This window comes from Mustela erminea, chromosome 17 (genome assembly GCF_009829155.1).
Source record: "Mustela erminea isolate mMusErm1 chromosome 17, mMusErm1.Pri, whole genome shotgun sequence".
NCBI classification, from domain to species: Eukaryota; Metazoa; Chordata; class Mammalia; order Carnivora; family Mustelidae; genus Mustela; species Mustela erminea.
This window is the reverse complement of record NC_045630.1, coordinates 8,257,234-8,276,228: the sequence shown is the minus strand read 5'-3', so window position 1 is coordinate 8,276,228 and position 18,995 is coordinate 8,257,234. Positions and strand designations below refer to the sequence as shown.

The 18,995-nt window shown below is 42.1% G+C and overlaps 1 long non-coding RNA gene across 1 annotated transcript; it reads right to left on the bottom strand.

Moving 5' to 3' along the window:
• Positions 1–1,919: 1,919 nt before the first annotated feature.
• LOC116576581 lies at positions 1,920–18,737 on the bottom strand. Its single transcript, XR_004280211.1, has 3 exons — positions 18,516–18,737; positions 15,590–15,686; positions 1,920–2,057 (listed from the first exon to the last, which is right to left on the bottom strand). It is a non-coding gene; the product is annotated as an uncharacterized LOC116576581 (long non-coding RNA).
• Positions 18,738–18,995: the final 258 nt, after the last annotated feature.

The following is an 18,995-nucleotide window of genomic DNA, read 5'->3' as shown; positions in this document are numbered from 1 at the left end:
AAAGTACTGCTGTTCTCTGTCCTCATTAACTCTCCATTCTCTTCTCAACTTACAATCTTGAAACAGCTAACTGCCAAATCTTTAAAAACAAAACAAAAATAACTTTATTTCAGATGGTATCTTTATTTTATTTAAATTCAATGAATTCATACAGTGTATGATTAGTTTCAGAGGTAGAGGCCAGTTGCCTATAATACCCAGGGCCCATCACATCATGGGCCCTCCTTAATGCCCATCACCCAGTTACCCCCTCCTCCCACCCACCTCCCCTTCAGCAACCCTCAGTTTATTTCTTATAGTTAAGAGTCTCATATGATTTTTCACCCTTCTCATTTTATCTTATTTTATTTATCCTTCCCTTCCCCTAACGACCCTCTGTCTCATTTCTGAAATTCCACATGGGAGTGAAATCGTCTGAAAATTGTCTTCCTCCCGTTGACTTATCTCACTCAGCGTGATACTCTCTAGTTCCATCCATGTCCAATGGTATCTTACTTCAGTGCTTGGAGGTGCCACATTCACATGTAAGGACAAACACAAATTAAAAATAAGAGGTTTAACTCTTCCTGTTGGAAATAAGAGACTTCTTAGAAAAAAATTTACTGGGGCACCTGGGTGGCTCAGTCGGTTAAGTGTCTGCCTTCTGCTCAGGTCAGGCTCCTAGGGTTCTGAGATTGAGCCCCACACCAGGCTCCCCACTGAGCTTTTCCCTCTCCCTCTGCTTTCCTCCTGCTCGTGCTCCCTCTCTCTCTTTCTCAAATAAAAAAAATTTAAAAAAAGAAAACTTAATAATCATAAATTTTTCTCCTCTCTGAGATGCATTTATAAATCCGTCTGAAGACTTCACATTCCTTTTGTCAGCTCTGTTCCCCAAGAATGTCTTTTCAAGGACACGGGATCCATCTCTTCTGGATAGAAACATCAAGGGAGAGAGCACCGCTCCCTCCTAGTTTCTGTGGGAGGTGAAGAGCCTACCTTGGGGGACAGTGGGTGCCTTGCTCCAAACTTCAAAATACCTCCTGCTATGAAGAAATGAAAAGGTTATTTTCCTTTGCAAAGAGCCAATCAGCTAACACGGGTGGCTCCCTTAACGGCTAAGTACAGCTGGGATGAACCGCGTGTGACAGTGGAGCCGTCGGCTGTCTTACTTGAGGAGTAGTTATTGCTTATCTTAAGCACATGATGTAACAGGCCGTACCTCCCTATCTGTATACGAGAGTGAGGTTTCTGTCCGTCTTGGCGATCTCCAAGCAGACTGCCAGTAAGGTGCCTCACATTCTGGCTTGGCTCTTCCTCAACAAAAACCCATTTTCTTTCTCTATTGCCTTTGAGAAGAGGAATTCTGGCTTGGGAAAGATTCTGTATTTAATTCTATTTGACCAGCACATACTCATGAGGGCTTGCTGTAGCTGACATGTCCCTTCGGCTCTGTGACATTATTCCGTCTTGTGTCTCATCCTGGATCTCTGGCACACCTTTGTCACTCGCCCTGTCTTTCATTCCTCAGCCCATCCCTTCAACAGGGTGTCCTCCCAAGGTCTCCTTCCTTCTTCTTCTTCTTTTTTTAAAGATTCTATTTATTTATTTGACAGAGAGAGAGATCACAAGTAGGCAGAGAGGCAGGCGGAGAGAGAGGGGGAAGCAGGCTCCCTGCTGAGCAGAGAGCATGATGCGGGGCTTGATCTCAGGACCCAGAGACCATGACCTGAGCTGAAGGTAGAGGCTTAACCCACTGAGCCACCCAGGCACCCCAGTCTCCTTCCTTCTTAATCTACGCCATTTCAGCCATGCAGCCTCTGTGCTGATGAGAGCCAATTTCTTTAAATACCTAGTCCTGAAAGGAGACTTGCAGACTTGAATTTTCAATCATCGTGAAGCCCCTTTGCTCGTTAGCACGTCCCATACCACATGGCAGAATGGTGGAGTGGATGGAGAAAATGTTGGTTTATTCTAAGAAAATCTTTGTTCTTATACCCGAGCAGAGTCATGGTTCAAACAGTTAGCTCTGTGACCATAGAAAAGTTCTTTCTAACCAGTCTGAGCCTCATTTTCTCCATCTGACAAATGAAAATAATAAGAACAGTGTTAGTATGAGTATTACAAGAGGTAATGTACATACAGAACTGGCACACAATAGGCACTTAATATATTGTAATTGTCATTATTATTTGTTTGAAAACAAAACAGCTTCCCTCTTCCAATGTAGGTAGTTGTCCTTTTTCTTTTCTTTCTTTCTTTCTTTCTTTCTTTCTTTCTTTCTTTCTTTCCTTTCTTTCTTTCTTTCTTTCTTTCTTTCTTTCTTTCTTTCTTTCTTGTCTTGGCAAATAGTAGCATCCTTTTAATCTCTGAAGCCATGACGCTTGTTGACATCAAACAAATCCTCAAACAAATCATTAACTCTACCTTCTAAGTATCTTTCAAATCTGCTATGCCCTCCAGCTTTCCTGTCTCTGTCCTTTATAATCTCTTGCTTAGATGATGAGTTTTTCTCCTAGTCTCTATGCTATCCCTCCTCCAGCTCATTCTCCATATTCATCGCATAGCTGATGAGTGTTGTTGCTAAATAATGTAATCAGAGTGTTCTTTCTGAAATAAAAATTTGTCTCTATTAGAAATCCCGTAACAGTTTTCCTTCTCTGCAAGATAAAATCTTCACTCTTTGTTCTGCACACCAGGTCCCTCTGGAGTCTTCTCTGCTACTCTGAACTCCTGCCCTGCGCCAACCTTCCTAGGACACCTGCTGTCCCCTGCCCACATGCTGTGTCATGCTCTGAGCCTTGGTGTTTGTCCTCTCTGCTGAGAATCCCCTTCTCCGCACTGCTCTCTTGCCCAGAGAGCTGCCCCACATTTTGCCAGCTTTGCTCAGACACCATCTCCACCTGCTTCTGATCATCCAGGCAGGGCATCTGTATGGGTTTTCTATCATGACCATAATAAATGATCACAAACTTCGTGGCTTAATGCAATGCAAATTCAGTGTCTTATGGCGCTGGAGGTCACAAGTCAGAGAAAGTCTCACTGAGCTAAAAGCAAGTTGTTGGCAGGCTGGATTCTTTCTGGAGGCCCTGGGGGAGAATCTGTTTCTTGACTCTGTCAGCTTCTAGAGGCTACCAACACCCCTTGCCACGTGGCTCCCCTCCTCCCTCTGCAAAGCCCGTCAGGGACCAACTCAAAATTTTCCTCTGACCCTGAACTTCCTCTTCCCTTCTCCCTCTTTAGAGGACCACTGTGCTTAGATCAGACCTGCTCAGACAACCCAGGATCATCTCCCTACTTGAAGGTCAGCTGACTAGCAAACGTTATTACATCTGGGACTTTAATTTTCTTTCACCATGTGACCTTATACATTCACAGATTCTGGGGATTAGGACACCGACATGGTTCGGTGGGCGGGGGGGGGCATTTTTCTGTGTCTTTCAGGGTCCTTGATGCTTCGTGGCACTTTGCACCAACCCACTTACAGTGTTTAATCACATGGTGTGGTGGTCCTGCGGAGGAGCCTGGGGAGGGTGAGAACAAGAATTTCAGGGACTTAACTGCCTTTTATGAAAATGTAGAAGTGATTTAACTTCTCTCTGCATCAGTTTCCCTGAAATTAGATGATAACAATAATATTTATGAAATGTATCTATACTATAGAGTTGTTACGAGGATTGAATTACATCTCCTAACACCCACAGGTCACTTTGTAGAGGGCTTGGAAGGGACTAGTTGCTAAATAAATGTAATATTGTTATATACGATCATATAGCCATAAAGAAATCTGACACCTAGTGAAGTCTGAAGGGTATGATTGCATTCCCTTGTCTTCCCTCCTTCTCAGTTTGATCTATTTTGATCAGACAAGAAGGGATAGAAGAGTGGAAAGGAGGAAGAAAATGTTCCATATGCATTCTGGAATCCAGATACAAGAAGCAGCTACCTCCTAGATGAGCTGTCCGCGGGACTGGCAGGAGACAGTGCAACCCCACGGGGCTGTCTGACTAAAGTTGAGACGGAGCCCTGCAAATGAGCCTTAATGGGCTGCCAGTGGGGATGGCCTGAGGACCTGGGCAGGAGAATAAACCTAAATAAAATGAGGAGAAAGGGCCCAGTCTTCAGAGTTGCCAGAATGTCACCAACATCCAAACATGGCTGGGTTCCCTATTTCAAAGTGAACTTAGGTTTCTTTGGTGATGGGCAAGGGAGAAACACTCAGTGTGCCTTCAGTAGCCCCAGAACAAGTGCAAAGACAGGAATTTGATTAACCAAGTGGGCTATGCTGGCCAGTTGGTCTCAGAACTTTCATTTAGAGCTTTCAGGGTAAGTCTTTGGTAGGGAAGCAAGGTCGTCTCAGAAAGAATGTCTGCCCTATTTTTGCTGGACTTAGAGAATTTCTTAGTAGAGTAGGGTCAGTTTTTGATTTGAAGGCAAAGCCCTTTGCCCTTCTGACACTTCCAAGTTCCATGGAGATGGTGTACAGTTGCCTAGGAAAATAACTGCAGCTCAAAGAAATATTAAAATCTGCCTGAGCAAACGAACTAACTGTAATATCTTCCAGAAGTCAAAATATCTTCTAAAAAAAATTTCCTGTCCATGTGCGTGTGCGTGTGCGTGTGTGTGTGTGTGTGTGTGTGTGTGTGTGTGTGTATGTAGGCTGGAGAGGAGGGTTGTGCTTTTTATCCTCTCAAAGGGAAATATTTGTTCCCTTTTTCTATGGATGATTTAGAAGAGATTCAAGCATGCAGGATGAAATTTATGAAATCAAATGACAAAGCAGGTTGATTCTGTCCTGAGCAGAAACCCCTCTGTGGTTGATCCATGGCAGCTACCAGCAATTCTCAGAATGTTCTTTGTGAAATCAGGTGCTTCACTGAGAAGGAGATATTTTTTATAGTCCAGGTGACTGCAGGGGCCCCTGGGTGGCTGGGTTGGTTAAGCATCTGACTCTTGAGTTTGGCTCAGGTCATGATCTCAGGGTCATGAGATCAAACCCAACATCAGATTCTGGACTGTGCATGGAACGTTCCTAAGATTCTCTCTCTCTCTCCCTCTGCCCCCCACCTCTCTCTCTAAAAAAAAAAAAAAAAGAAAGAAAGAAAGAATGAATCCAGGTGACTGTCTTTTGAAAGTTTCTATCAGCGTTCTGAGCCCAAACAGGGGAATTTGATTCACCTTTGAGACAGACGTCCTTTAAAAAAAAAAAAAAGTATAAATTCTGTTTAGCATTGTATGCTGATTGTACTTACTTTCTTGGTTATACATAGTAGAAGCCAAGTCTTGTCAGCAACAGGAAAAAAGGAATTAGAAAAAGTTAGCTAGCTCAAGTAGCTAGCTCTTGGAATTAATAGAAAAGTTGGAGAATCAAGGTTGAAAATGCCTATCTAAGAACTAAGGAAAATTAAAGTAGTTGACACCACAGACAGATCACGATGCAAGGACACCGACACCACCAGAGGGCCTGGGCACTGCCAGCTGCCCCCCACTGCTCTGGACAGTAGTCTCTAGAGGTTGCCTCACTTATTGCCCGAGTAAGGTCTGATAATGCTGCCTTGTCATTTGCTTCTGATTCCAAGTTCTGGCAAAGATATTCTGTAACTTACCAAGCTTAGAGCATAATCCCAAGTGCCTGCCTATGCCCTGTCTTGCTCCAAGACTTCCACAATGGTGGGTTTCCTAAACATAAATGGGTTTCAGATCCTGGGAAATCAAGATAACAACATCTAGCCAACCACCTAAACAAAGAACGTCAGATATTAAGTATCTACCAAATACCGATTTTTTCCCTCCACGTTTGTTTTAATCTACACTGTTCCCAGTGACCGTGTAATCTATAGTCCAAACTGGGGCCACTTTGAGAGTGAAAGCTGGTGCTGGGACAACAGGTGTAAATGAGGACTGTCCTGGGCAAACCACCATAAACAATTCCCCTACCTATATCTGAAAAATTATGACTTGCCTTTGAGGGCTGTGTCTTTGTCTTACCTAAGAATTTGCTTCTGGGGGCAACAACATACTGAAATCTAACAACAGGGTTGTAAAGGTCTGATATTTTCTTTAACTCAAGGTGAGGGAAAAAACCCTTGATGAGGAATGGAATTGGATTTGATGCAGCTCTATATCACTGGGAGTTCAAAAAGTAGAAATATTGCAGACTCTCCAGCCTTTGGACATCTACCATGCATTTTTGTGATCGAGTTGTCTGGACCTCTGGGCTGTGGGCTTGGAAGTACCCTGACTAATATGGAAGTCTCGTTCGTCAAAGTTCCTGAAACAGCAAAAGAGGAAAGCTTTGGAAGGAAAGGGGAAGGACCTTTTCCTCTCAATAAAGTGAAATGTCTCAAGGCATTTATACCTCCAAGATGAAAAGACATTTGGAAATTCCTGTTAGTGGGTGTGGGGATGGTGAGAATGAGACCTACTGCTGGGAGCTAGAAGGCAACGGTGAGGTCAGGTTTTATTAGGATGTACCTGAGTACAGGTTTTTTTTTTTTTTTTTTTTTGTAAGATTTTATTTGTTTATTTGACAGAGAGAGAGAGGGAAGCATGCTCCCCACTGAGCAGAGAGCCCAACGCGGGGCTCAATACCAGGACCCTGAGATCATGACCCGAGCCGAAGCCAGAGGCCAAACTCACTGAGCCATCCAGGTGCCCCAGTGAGTACAGTTTTTTTTATATCCTTACCACGCTTGCGTGTTACAGCACTTTTCAAATCTGTGGTTTGGTATCTTTCACTTATTTTGGAAAATCTCCTTTTTTGAGAAATAGTCACAAATGTACAGGAAGTTGCAGTAACACTACAAAGACCTTTTTTCGGAGCCTTGTAGGGTAACTGCTGATAAGATATCCTATGACCCTTGGAGAGTTTGGTATGCATTTCCCGCAAAAAAGACATTCTGCAAAACCACAGTGCAACCACCAAGCCCAGGGGAAGACCTTCTGTTTACTACCTACCATCTGATCTTCAGATTCCATTCAAGTTTTATCAACAGTGCCAGCAATGTCCCCATAAAGATGAGGGATTATGCATATAAATTCCATGTCTCTTCAAGTAGCCTACGAGAACTTCCTGTCCGTTCGGGTTTTTTCTTGGATTTCATGACCTTGATACTTTGATTACCGGCATTGTTTTGTAGACTGTCCTTGGTTTGGCTTTGTCTAATGTTCCCTCATTGTTAGACTCATGTTCTGAACCTTTGACAAGAATGTCACGGAAGCAATGCTTTCTTTTCTCATTGGATCCTGTTGGTTGGCTCATGATTTTGACTTGCTGTCTTCAGGATGACTAGAGCAGTTTGGACTGAAGTAGTTCTTCCAGTTTCTCACCCATTAAGCTGTGTTTTTCCCTTTTGTAGTTAATTTGTAATTTGTGGGCAGCTATCTTTTTTTTTTTTTAAGATTTTGTTTGTTTATTTGACAGGGAGCAATCACAAGTAAACAGAGGCAGGCAGAGAGGGCGGGGGAAGCAGACTCCCCACTGAGCAGAGAGCCCAATGCAGGGCTTGATCCCACAACCCTGAGATCATGACCTGTTCTGAAGGCAGAGGCTTTAACCCACTGAGCCACCCAGGCACCCCTGCGGGCAGCTATATTCAGGCTATGTAAATATCTCACCCCCCCCCAATCTCAATATTTTCAGTTATTATTTATATTACTATAGTGTCACAAACCTGTATTTTATTCAGTGGCTCGTAACCTGTGCCGCCATTAACAATGACCCCCTCGGTGAGTCCGATCCCTGACGGAGAGGTCATAGGATTCCCTTGCAATATTTCTATACCATTAGGCAGAACTTATTCCAAGGGCTTTGCCTAACTACAAGGGATCCTAGAAAATTAGCTTTTTATTCCAGGTGTCTGGTGCCTAGCTAAGATCAGGGTTCTGTTAGCAAGAAACATGGAGAGAGTGGATATTGGCATCAACCAGCAGCCTTTGCCACTGTGGCTTAGGACAGAAAAATTCTTCTGAGGGTTTCTTGGTCTATTGTGGAGCATGATTTCTCAGTGACATTCATGCAGATAGGAGATATGTATATCAATCACAACTTTAAGGCACTCTATCCAAAGCTTTTTTTAAATAGTTATACATTTTTTTCAAATAAACAGTATCCTGTGAGTACTTGAAGGACTGGATAAGAGGTAAGGAAGTGTAAGGGATCTGCTTTGTAACATTTGGGAAAGTCACTTGAAATGTCTGCATGGTTGTCTATTGATAATGAAAGAATGCCTTTATAAGGAGGTATTATTAAGTGTAGAAAATGAATAAAAGAACTCCTGTCATTATTGAAGTATGTTCTCATGGATAAAAATAGCTCATTTTCCTCATCTTTTAAATCGCTCAATAATGCTTACCTCCCAGAATTACTGTGGGAATTAAATGTGACGGCATATAAAACGTGCTCAGTACAATGTCTGGCATGTATTATGTGCCCAATAAATGGTATTTATTAATTTTATAAGAATACTATTTTTATTATTAGAGGGGACCTGTACATGTGTCTGTCAAGGAATAGAGTGGTATCAAAAGGGAGATTATTTTTGAAACTCTCTCTGGGATAACTTTGAGGCTTTGGTTATTTACATTATCAGTCACTATGCCAATAAAAATTCACCAAAACAAAACTTTACAAAATAACTTTGTTGAAAACATATGGTTCCACTGTATTACTGGTTTTCCTGTCAGCTCAGTTGCCTTGGAGCCGACGTGACTTGTACCTCTCTATAGCACTTCCCTTGATTACCTGATTATACATTTGACCCTGGGGAGAACATCATTTATTATCTACAAGGAACACTGAGAGAAACAATGCTATAAAAGTTGATTTTTAAAATGAGTTAAAACCAGGTAAAAAAGGACCTCATGTTCTAGCATTTTTTAATGCCCTGGTCTTTCCCACTGCTATGTGTACATCATCAGAATTCTGGAGTTCATACAAGTCTATAAATCAGAATGATTCCTTTCTGTCTCAATTGCATTGTGGTTTAGATGAGATAAATCCAGTTGAACTAGAACAATAAGATTATAAGAATAGAATTGCTCCTTTGGATGTTTCCTCAGTACTTGGGATTCAACAACCTGAAAAGAATTTCAAAACTAAAAATATCATATGAATAAAAATGGAGAGTATATATTATTAAGGTATTTCAATCCCCATGAAATTTATATGCATATTAACCATACACAATCAGAGATGTAATGCAGAAAGCAAAGACTAAGGTGGTAATTCTAACAGCACATGGCATAAAAATATTATACTACACCTGGCCTGGAAAGTAATATATAGTATATAAGAAAATTCATCTAAAAAGTATCCTTGGGTGAACAAACCCTAACACTTACAGAAAAGCTCCATATAATTGTAGGAGTGAAGAAAAGAAGAAAAAAAGTTTAGTTCTTCAAAGAACTAAGGAAATTTGGGGGCAAATGTTGCTACTAAATGAAGAAAAGACAATATGACCTTACAATCCAGTTAAGGTGGGATGTTTTTCTAGGGGCGCCTGGGGGGCTCAGTGGGTTAAGCCTCTGCCTTCAGTTCAGGTCATGATCTCAGGGTCCTGGGATGGAGCCCCACATAGGACTCCCTGCTCAGCGGGGAGTCTGCTTCTCCCACTGCCCCGCCCAAATCCCCCACCCCCGCTACTGCTCATGCTCTCTCTTGCACAAGCTCTCTCTCTTTCTCAATTAAAATAAATAAAATCTTTTTAAAAAGAGAGAGAGATGGAATGTTGTTCTAATGAAAGCAAATCAACAGAAATCATCCAATCTTGACATCTGTCCCTTGATAGGGTTTTGGGACACAGGTGACTCATTGACACTATTTCTATGTGAAGGAATTCCTGTCTTCTCTGCTCTTCCCCAGTCCTCTCTGGGCCACACTACCCCATCCCACCCCGCAATAAACAGAAAGAAAGAAAAGGAGTTAAGAAAGGAAGCAAGAGAGGAAGGGAGATACATACCAAAAATTCTAAAAGGTTATTTTCTTCAAGGCAGGAGAAGAAACTCCTCTGTCCCATCCATGAATCCTTCACTGGGACAGTTGTAAAGTCCTCAGTGACGTTCCAAGGGAAGGGTGACATTGCTGATAGTGATTTTTGAAATGCAGACACAGTTTTACTCAGTTTTATTACTATTTCTAAATTCTCCAGAGACACTGCCCTCTTGCTTCCACGGGAGCTGATCACGCTCCACTCTGCCCTTGGCACGTCACTGGAGGACCTTTGGGCTTCAATAAAACAAGTCATTTTAAGTTACAATTACATAAGGGAGCTTGGGGAGCTGAGTAGAGTTCAGCTTAATCTCACAAGGTAATTAACCGGGTGTTTTCTAAAGGCCACTGCTTTCTGTGATCTGCTCTTTCTTTTCCATCTTCTGTTTGGACTGCGTGGGCTTTCTGGCTTTCGGGCTCTACAGGGCTGAAATCACTTCTGTGGTTCATGATCCATGAAACTACTTTCACAGTGAAATGGCACACCCAAGCCAGGCTTCAGAGCTGGTTTTTATGTAGCCTCCAAGTCAGAAGCCAAACTATGGCAAAAGTAGAGCTATGTCAACCTTCCAAAGTAGTCAGGTTTCTAGAAGTCTACCTACCCACATAGTTTCGTAGCCCTTCTTGCTCTGAAAGAAGAAAAGAACACAACAGAAATGCCTTTTCCTGGTTAAAAATGCACCCTTATTATATTTGGGCACCTGGGTGGCTCAGTGGGTTAAGCCTCTGCCTTCAGCTCAGGTTGTGATCTCAGGGTCCTGGGATCGAGCCCCGCATCGGGCTCTCTGCTCAGCAGGGGGCCTGCTTCCTCCTCTCTCTCTGCCTGTCTATCTGCCTACTTGTGATCTCTCTCTTTCTCTGTCAAATAAATACATAAAATCTTTTTTAAAAATCCACCCTTATTGTAGAGAATATGGTAAGCAAAAAGAAGAAAACAGAAGGCAACTCTAAATCTACTACCCAGAGATAAGCATAATTTTCTTCGTGTACATGTATACATTCAAGTGTCTAGACCGTATATGCACAAAGTGTGTGTGCATATTAATATATGTATATAATACACACACATATATAGGTACATATATTGTTTCATATTCTTTTCTTATTGAATGGATTAGGAACAGTTATTTCTGTTATTATGATAGCATTTTCTCTTGAAGGTCTTGCAGAATCAGACATTTGCTCCTCTATCTGGGGATCCCATGCTTTCAACAAGCTTTTATTCTTTCTATTAGAAAGAGCTATTCTGGGGCTCCTGGGTGGCTCAGTCTGTTAAATGTCTGCCTTTGGCTCAGGTCATGATTCCAGAGTCCTGGGATCAAGTCCTACATGGGGCTCTTTGCTCAGTGGGGAGTCTGCTTCTCTCTCTCTCCCTCTGCCTCTCCCACCTGCTCATGCTCTCTCTCTCTCTCAAATCAATCAGAGAGTCAATCAATCAATCAGTCTTAAAAAAGAAAGCAAGCTATTCTGGGTGTCATATGGCCAAGAAAGGAAGTGTAAGATGAGGCCTAAAATTAAGTGGAGAACTGCTCTTTTTTGATGAATATTTTATTGTTTGGATAGGATGTGGAAGCATTCTGAGCTTCAGGATATTTGCCTCTTTCAGAAGTGGCACCGTTCAGAAGTATGACAGTTTTAACACCTCTGTCAGTAGCAGGGAAGATATCTGAACAAATTCAGGATCTTGGGTCTTGCCTACATGGTCGTTTGCAGGAAGGACAATCATTTGTTTAAGTAGGACTGGGTTGTGGGCTCAGTGAACAGCATTAGGTTGCTGAGTGTGAGTCTGAGAGGAGGGAGGAAATGTTCTGTCAAGCACAGAAATAGCTTCTGCAGTGGCCCCAACGGCAGGTGGCAGCCTCGGCTATGACTGAGTTCCAAAAGCGATGAGGGAGGGAGGGATACTCTTGGAGGCGTACTCCACGTCGCTGATAGAGAGGTCTAGAGGTGAGGAATGTATTGCTTATGTTGAGCTAATTTCTGCCTCCTGATAACTCTCTCGCATGTGTCTAATATCAGCTTGTCATCCTGGAGTGTTTATCCAGGATGGCAAATGCCCTAGGTTTTGTAAGGCTTGACATCCCTGCTTTTTTGGGATGCACCTCTTGGGTACACTTCCTTCTCTGGGAGGCACTCGGATGGAGCATGATCTCCAGGTGCATACTGGATTTGTGTAGGGCTGAGATCTTTGATGCTCAAGACCTAGAATATATATTAATAGACTTGAGATCGGGTTCGTTTTGTTTTTTTTTTTTTTTTTTTAGTAGCTGCATCACTCTGTTGGATGAGCACGAATGTGCTGATTATTTTCTGTTTGCTTCCCTGCCAGATCAGTTTCCCAGCTTTGTCCTCCCTGAAAGATTAGGAGACTAATCTCTAAGGAACACAGCTCTCCCTTGGGTTGCCTTGCTTTCTAGCTTCTGGCTGGGTTTGGCCAATGGGAGTCCCCAGCATGAGTTCTGAAGGTAAGAGCTAAAGGTACTGAACCATTAAAAAAAAAAAAAAAAGGTGTCTTTCTACCTATAGTCTCTGCTCCTGTTGGGAAGACATGGAAGCCATGATGCCAGTGCCTGGGTGACTCACCATTACTAGTTGGCTGCCATGACGCTTCCTCCATTAAACTCTTCTTAGTTAAACTCTTTGACAGTACTGCCATTTCCTGCTGGGACATGGACTCGTATAAGAAGCATACAGGTCCTAAAATGCTGAGGAATTTTACAAATGAACTGCATCAGACCAGATCTTCTGGATCCAGTATATGTAAAACTATTTTTTTAACTCCCTAAATATAGTACTTTGAACTTAAACTCAAGGGAGCTCTTCATGTTAGTGTCAGTCAGTCATTTCAGATCGCTGAGATCATTTGGATATTGATTTTATTAATCATCTTAGCCTTCCTTCCCAACAGTTTTCTGTGTACAAATTCTATTAGTATGTGATATGTGCTCTCTACCTCTAGCCATAGAGAGGCAGTATAGTATCATCACGAAAAATTGACTTCGGTGTAGATAGAATTAGATTTGAATTACTAACTATGTGACTTTGGAAAAACACTTAAACTTTATGAGCTTCAATTTCTTCATCTATAAGATGGGCATAATGCCTGAAAATTCTGGTGTGAGTTTAGCAAAAATGTCTGAAAAGCTGTCATGTCCCACTTGGCCCACGATAAGCATCTGATAATTTGCAGCTTTGTATACAGCAGAGAAATGGGAGCTATCCTAAAAAGAAATAAAGGAAATACAAATACCATTTGAGATATAAATATAGAATGAGAGGGGTATGAATTCTCCCTCTGTCTCTCTTTCTCTGCCTCTGTGTGTGTGTGTATGAGCATGAGTCTGAGTGTGTGTGTGGGGTGTGTGTGTGTATGTGTGTATGGGAGGGAAGGGGAGTAGAAAAGAGAACTGCTCCTCACACTTCCATGGAGAGCAAAATAATTTACAAGGAACTGCCGTCATTTGAAAGACGGCAATCTGAACACACACACACACACACACACACACACATTTGACCTCTGCCTTTGCTTCTCCAACTGTCTTTGTTCATTGAGCTGTTTTCTTTCTTCTCTGCCCCAATCATCCCATCCCTCCCTTAATTCAAAATTTTCCTTTCTCCTGACAAGATGTCATACTTTATTACTTAAAATATGTTTTTGTTATTTATGTATTGATTTCTGCTTTCATATTTATTAATGCTTTATTTCTGCATCCTTCAGAGTAGGTATCCTTTACTAATTTTTTAATTAACACTTAACATGTTTATTTTCATTCTACTATAACTATTTTTCATATGTAGTCTTTTATTGTCACTATTTTCTATAGAGTCTGTAAATTTTATTTTGATTTCTTTTTGACATAAGAGTAATTTGAGAGAGATTTTATTTATGTTTATTTATTTATTTTTAAAGATTTTATTTATTTGAGAGAGATCACAAACAGGCAGAGAGGCAGGCAGAGAGAGAGGGGAGGAAGCAGACTCCCCACTGAGCAGAGAGCCCAACATGGGGCTCGATCTCAGGACCCTGGGATCATGACCTGAGCTGAAGGCAGAGGCTTTAACCCACCGAGCCACCCACGCACCCCTTGAGAGAGCTTTTAAATTCTCGTGTTGTAATTTATAGCTTTATTGCATTATGATCAAATAATGTCATCTGAAGCACTTCTACCTTCTTTACTTTGTTCATACTTTTCTTGTTGGTGGGGAATGTCTAATGTGTTCAATCTTATAAAAGTATCATATATATAAAAATTCAGTGTTTCTGTTTTCTGATGACAGGCTTTGCTCTATAATATTATGTATGTGTATTAGGGCCTCTGTATATTTGCTTTGTTGCCTTCTTTCTCTATCATGAAGTTAGAGAGCAGCAAAAACAGCACTTATTGTTATTTTTCTTTCTATATCTCTTTGCATTTCCCAAAGTTTCTTCATGAAACTTCTGTGCATAAAAAATGCATACAGTTTTTGTGTGTAACATTTGGATTTTACCCTTTTATAGAACTTTTGTCTACCCTCCCCCTCTTCCTTGAATGTGGCTGAGTGTTGTTAGCAGCATAGGTTTTTTTTTTTTTTTAAAGATTTTTTTTTTTTTTTTTTTTTATTAATTTGACAGAGAGAAATCACAAGTAGACGGAGAGGCAGCCAGAGAGAGAGAGAGAGGGAAGCAGGCTCTCTGCTCAGCAGAGAGCCTGATGCGGGACTCGATCCCAGGACTCTGAGATCATGACCTGAGCCGAAGGCAGCGGCTTAACCCACTGAGCCACCCAGGCGCCCAGCAGCATAGGTTTTAAATTCCAGGGAGAAATTTAGCTAAGACTCAGTAGGATCTGAGTTGCTAATGGTTGTTCAGAACCAGGGACAGCTCCCTACTCCACAAACTTCCGTCTTGAACATTGAATGTTGAACCCTGTGAATCACAGAGTTAGAGAACAGATATGGAGGATCCTCTTAGGATGACAAATTGATTTCTGGTCTTGCATAAGACTTTGTAAAAGGCCAATAGACTGTTCAAGCCCAGAAACTGTCCAAAGTCCGGGGGACATTCCTAGTATCTTCAACCTTGCTATCCCCTCTGGGCAAGATTATCCCTACTGTGAGGCGGACTGTCTTAAGCTGTTTTGGCTGAGGCACGTTTCTAAAAATTTATCCAGTTGACTTCCCTTGTTGTGATTCTTTGCTCACCAAACACGATTCTGATTATAATTCAGCATCTCATAATTCCAGCTATGGGAGAGACTGTACTAGGCTTGACAATGCTAACATTTCAGCCCATGTACTGCAAAAATCTCAGTATAATTTGATAACTTGGCATCTTAGTTCTATACAATATTCTCTATGTTCTTAGTTAGGGTGATAATTTCACTTCCAAAAATACTCATCCTTTCTTAGATGTGGATAAATCAACTTTCGCATCTACAAGGTTGAGAGTCTGAACTTAAATCTTTATGAATTCTCTAAACATTGCCTATGATGGTTATCTGCCAACTGGCCCCCTTTGGGGGGATACCTTGACACCACTGTATACATTCCAATAAAAGCATGGACCATATGTGAGCAGAGGGAGAGCCCTGGGACACTCTACCACCCCCCAACCAAGTTCACATTGACTCACTAGCCAATACTCACCCTCATGTGAAACTCTGTGACCAAATCTGGTTGCCTGGCCTAATGACATGGTATGAGGTTCAAACAGCACTGAGGGTCTCAAGCATCTGTTTATTTCCTGGGAGAACAATGTTAAGGCAAAGTATCTTCTAACAAATGTTTATATTTGACTAAAGAAAAGCAAGCCAGCAAGGAATTTCTGCATTTGTTAATTGCTCTTCTCAACTGAGAATATCAGTGTTGAATATTTGTTGTTATTTTCCAGATTTTGCACAGAATACTGCCAAAGCCTACATGACATTGTGCCCACTCTCAGCTATAAAAGCAATTCCAAGGCTCCCAAGGCTGTCACAGTGACGTTCTTTTGTTTGGGCCCTGGGAGAATTTTTCCTGAATAAAGTACAAAAGACTTCGTTCTCCCATATCACATACACATGAATATGCTGAAGTTTATTTATATTTGACTTAAAAAAAAATCCCATTACTAGGAAGGCCCATCAATGCATTCCTCCTATGCTAATAGTAATTAAGGCAGCTCTGCTTTCTTTTTAAGGCATCTTTCTTATATATTAAATGCCAGGGAAAGGGCACTCCTTAGTTTTAAGGAGACTCTTTCTTTATGAAGTCAAATGGCTATGTTTAGTCAATTTCAGTCAATGATATTTAGTAAATGCCACTAGAGAAGAAGCGAATACTGACAGAAAATCGCATTTACAAAGACCTTCACCTCAGTAGCCAACCCTGCCAGGTGGTAATTCTGAGGCTGATTTTCTGTGTTGCACTCGGTCTCCCGAGGTGGCTGGACGAGTACAGGTAGCCTCCTGAGATTACTTGTATGACCTTTCTAGAAAGGAGGTTCTTGGATAATGAGGTATTTTAAAAGCTGGAATGAGTCAGCAGCCATAGCAGAAGGAGAAACACGAGTGTGGTCCCTCCACGAAGCCATCTGGCAGTTCGGGGTTCTGTGGGAAAGCCCGGGAGGAAGCAGCAGCTCAGGGGACGCCTCCCTCGCCCTCGGGTGGGCTGGGAGGAGAGCGGGAGCCCTGAGGGCCCACGGGCGAACTCCCTGCCTCGGTTCTAGTGCAAACGCTGAGCTTCATTTCGAGGACTTCTCCTGTCACTGTGAAGCATGTCTGTCCGGTTGGGCCCTGAGGCATCCAGGCATTTCCTGTCAGCACAGAGATCGCCTTTCATGGGGAAGTCGGCACCGTGGGCAGTTTCGTCAAGGCGGGAGGGCAGGAGACGTGGTTTTGGCTGCCTGGACATTCTCAGTGGGAATTCGAGAGAGGGCAGTCTTGCTACACAGAGGCAAGCAGATTCAACTGTTCCTGTGAAGTCCTGTATTTTCTGTGGCCCAGCCCTGCCTGGGAATCCCTTTGTCCTGACCTGTCCTTCAAGCCTTGTTCTCTGTCACTTCCGTGAGTTGCCCCACCCATGCTTTCAAATAAATCCCTAATTTTTATTCTTATTTTTTAAAGATTTATTTATTTCAGTAATCTCTATGCCCAACGTGGGGCTTGACCTCACGACCCCGAGATCAAGAGTTGCCTGTTCTACTGACTGACACAGCCAGGGGCCCCTCAATCCCTTACTTTTAAATCCACCCAGAACACTCAGAATAGATTTTGAGACTTTCAACCTAGGACCCCAACTAATGTGCCTTCTCTCAGCATTGAAAGTCTTATCTGTTCCACATTCTTACTGATGGACCCAATCTCCTCAATAAAATGAAACGTTGAGAAATGAGGTTCAGGGGCACCTGGGTGGCTCAGTGGGTTAAAGCCTCTGCCTTCAGCTCAGGTCATGATCCCAGGTCCTGGGATCGAGCCCCGCATCGGGCTCTCTGCTCAGCGGGGAGCCTGCTTCCTCCTCTCTCTCTGCCTGCTTCTCTGTGATCTCTGTCTGTCAAATGAATAAATAAAATCTTAAAAAAAAAAAAAGAAATGAGGTTCAAATTTTATTTTTATTTATTTATTTTTTTAAGGTTCAAATTTTAATAGCATAGAGCAATGGAAAAATATAAATGGTCTTTTAAGATAATTAAGACCACAACAACTGTGATATCAATACAATTCAACTTAGCTATACATTAAATAATTTGCAGAACAGTGAAAACAAGTTGATAGCCATCACTAAACCCGAATTGGTCTGATTTTTGCTATATTGACATAAAAATTGTAATAAATACTTCAAGTATCACATAGACAGAACCAATGTTCCTTCAGGAAACAATTTGTTGGTAGCATTATTACAGGAAACTGGGACATGTACGTGGTTCTTATGAGCTCTCAGGCTAGCTAGAAAGTACCTAAAAAAGTGACAAAAGTACCTAAAAAGTACAAAAACACAGGGTGTGATTATGAGAGTATAACCTCTGGGGGGGTGGTTGGGTGACTCAGTCAGTTAAGCGTCTAACTCTTGGTTTTGGCTCAGGTCGTGACCTTGGGGTTGTGAGATGGAGCTCCATGTTGAGCTCTGGTTGCAGGGCTGAGTCCCTCTGCCCCTACCCCACCTCTCTCTCTTTCTCTCTCATAAATAAATAAATCTTTTTAAAAAAGTACAACTTGGGCTGAAAATATAGTTTTGGTTCAAATGGCACTAATATTTCTTATGGCTTCTCATCTGTTATATAGAAGCTCATGGACTGAACATCCCTTTTCTTCATTTCCCACTGTCTTACCACCTGGTCCTGAAAAAGTACACACACACACACACACACACACACACATGCGTGCACACACATATATGCACACACAGCTCATACAATTTCATTCATGTTGGCAACTTTGGTTTTATTAGGAATTAGTCTTCCAAACTACTTTCTCTTAAGGGAGACTACAAAAAAACAAAACAAAACAACTCCAACTCATTTCACCCACTTAGCCTGATGAACCCTAGAACTGTTTCTGTAACATGAAACATTTTGATAAAAAAAAGTAACACTTACCTCTGAAGAAGTTTGGTGCTAATCTTCTGAAAAGTATGCTCCGAGCCCACTGGTGAACACCAGAGGCTCTGGTGCATCCCTGTCAGCCCAGTGGCCACAGATGTGTCAGCTTTAAAGTACAGAGTCCCTATTTGCCCTTCAGAATGTCTGCCTGAACTAATTTATGGCTCAAACCGAAAAGCTGTTTTTTATAACTCACTGCAGTTGTACCTCCTCTGTTTCTCCAACTCTCCCGCAAAGGATATTGAGAAATTACCTTTGTAGATTTCTCTACTCTAGTGACTAGGGAAATCGCACATTCATTGTTACCTAATGAGGACAAAATGGAAACATTGTGAAGCCGGGCGCCTACCTGCCAACACACGCAGACACCTGCCTCATACCCTCTCTGTCTCAGGGTGTGTCGACCGCTGCCTTCAGAGGCTGCCTCCCTTTGCCCTTCATCCATCCTGTGACCATATCAATCCCCAGGAAATCTGT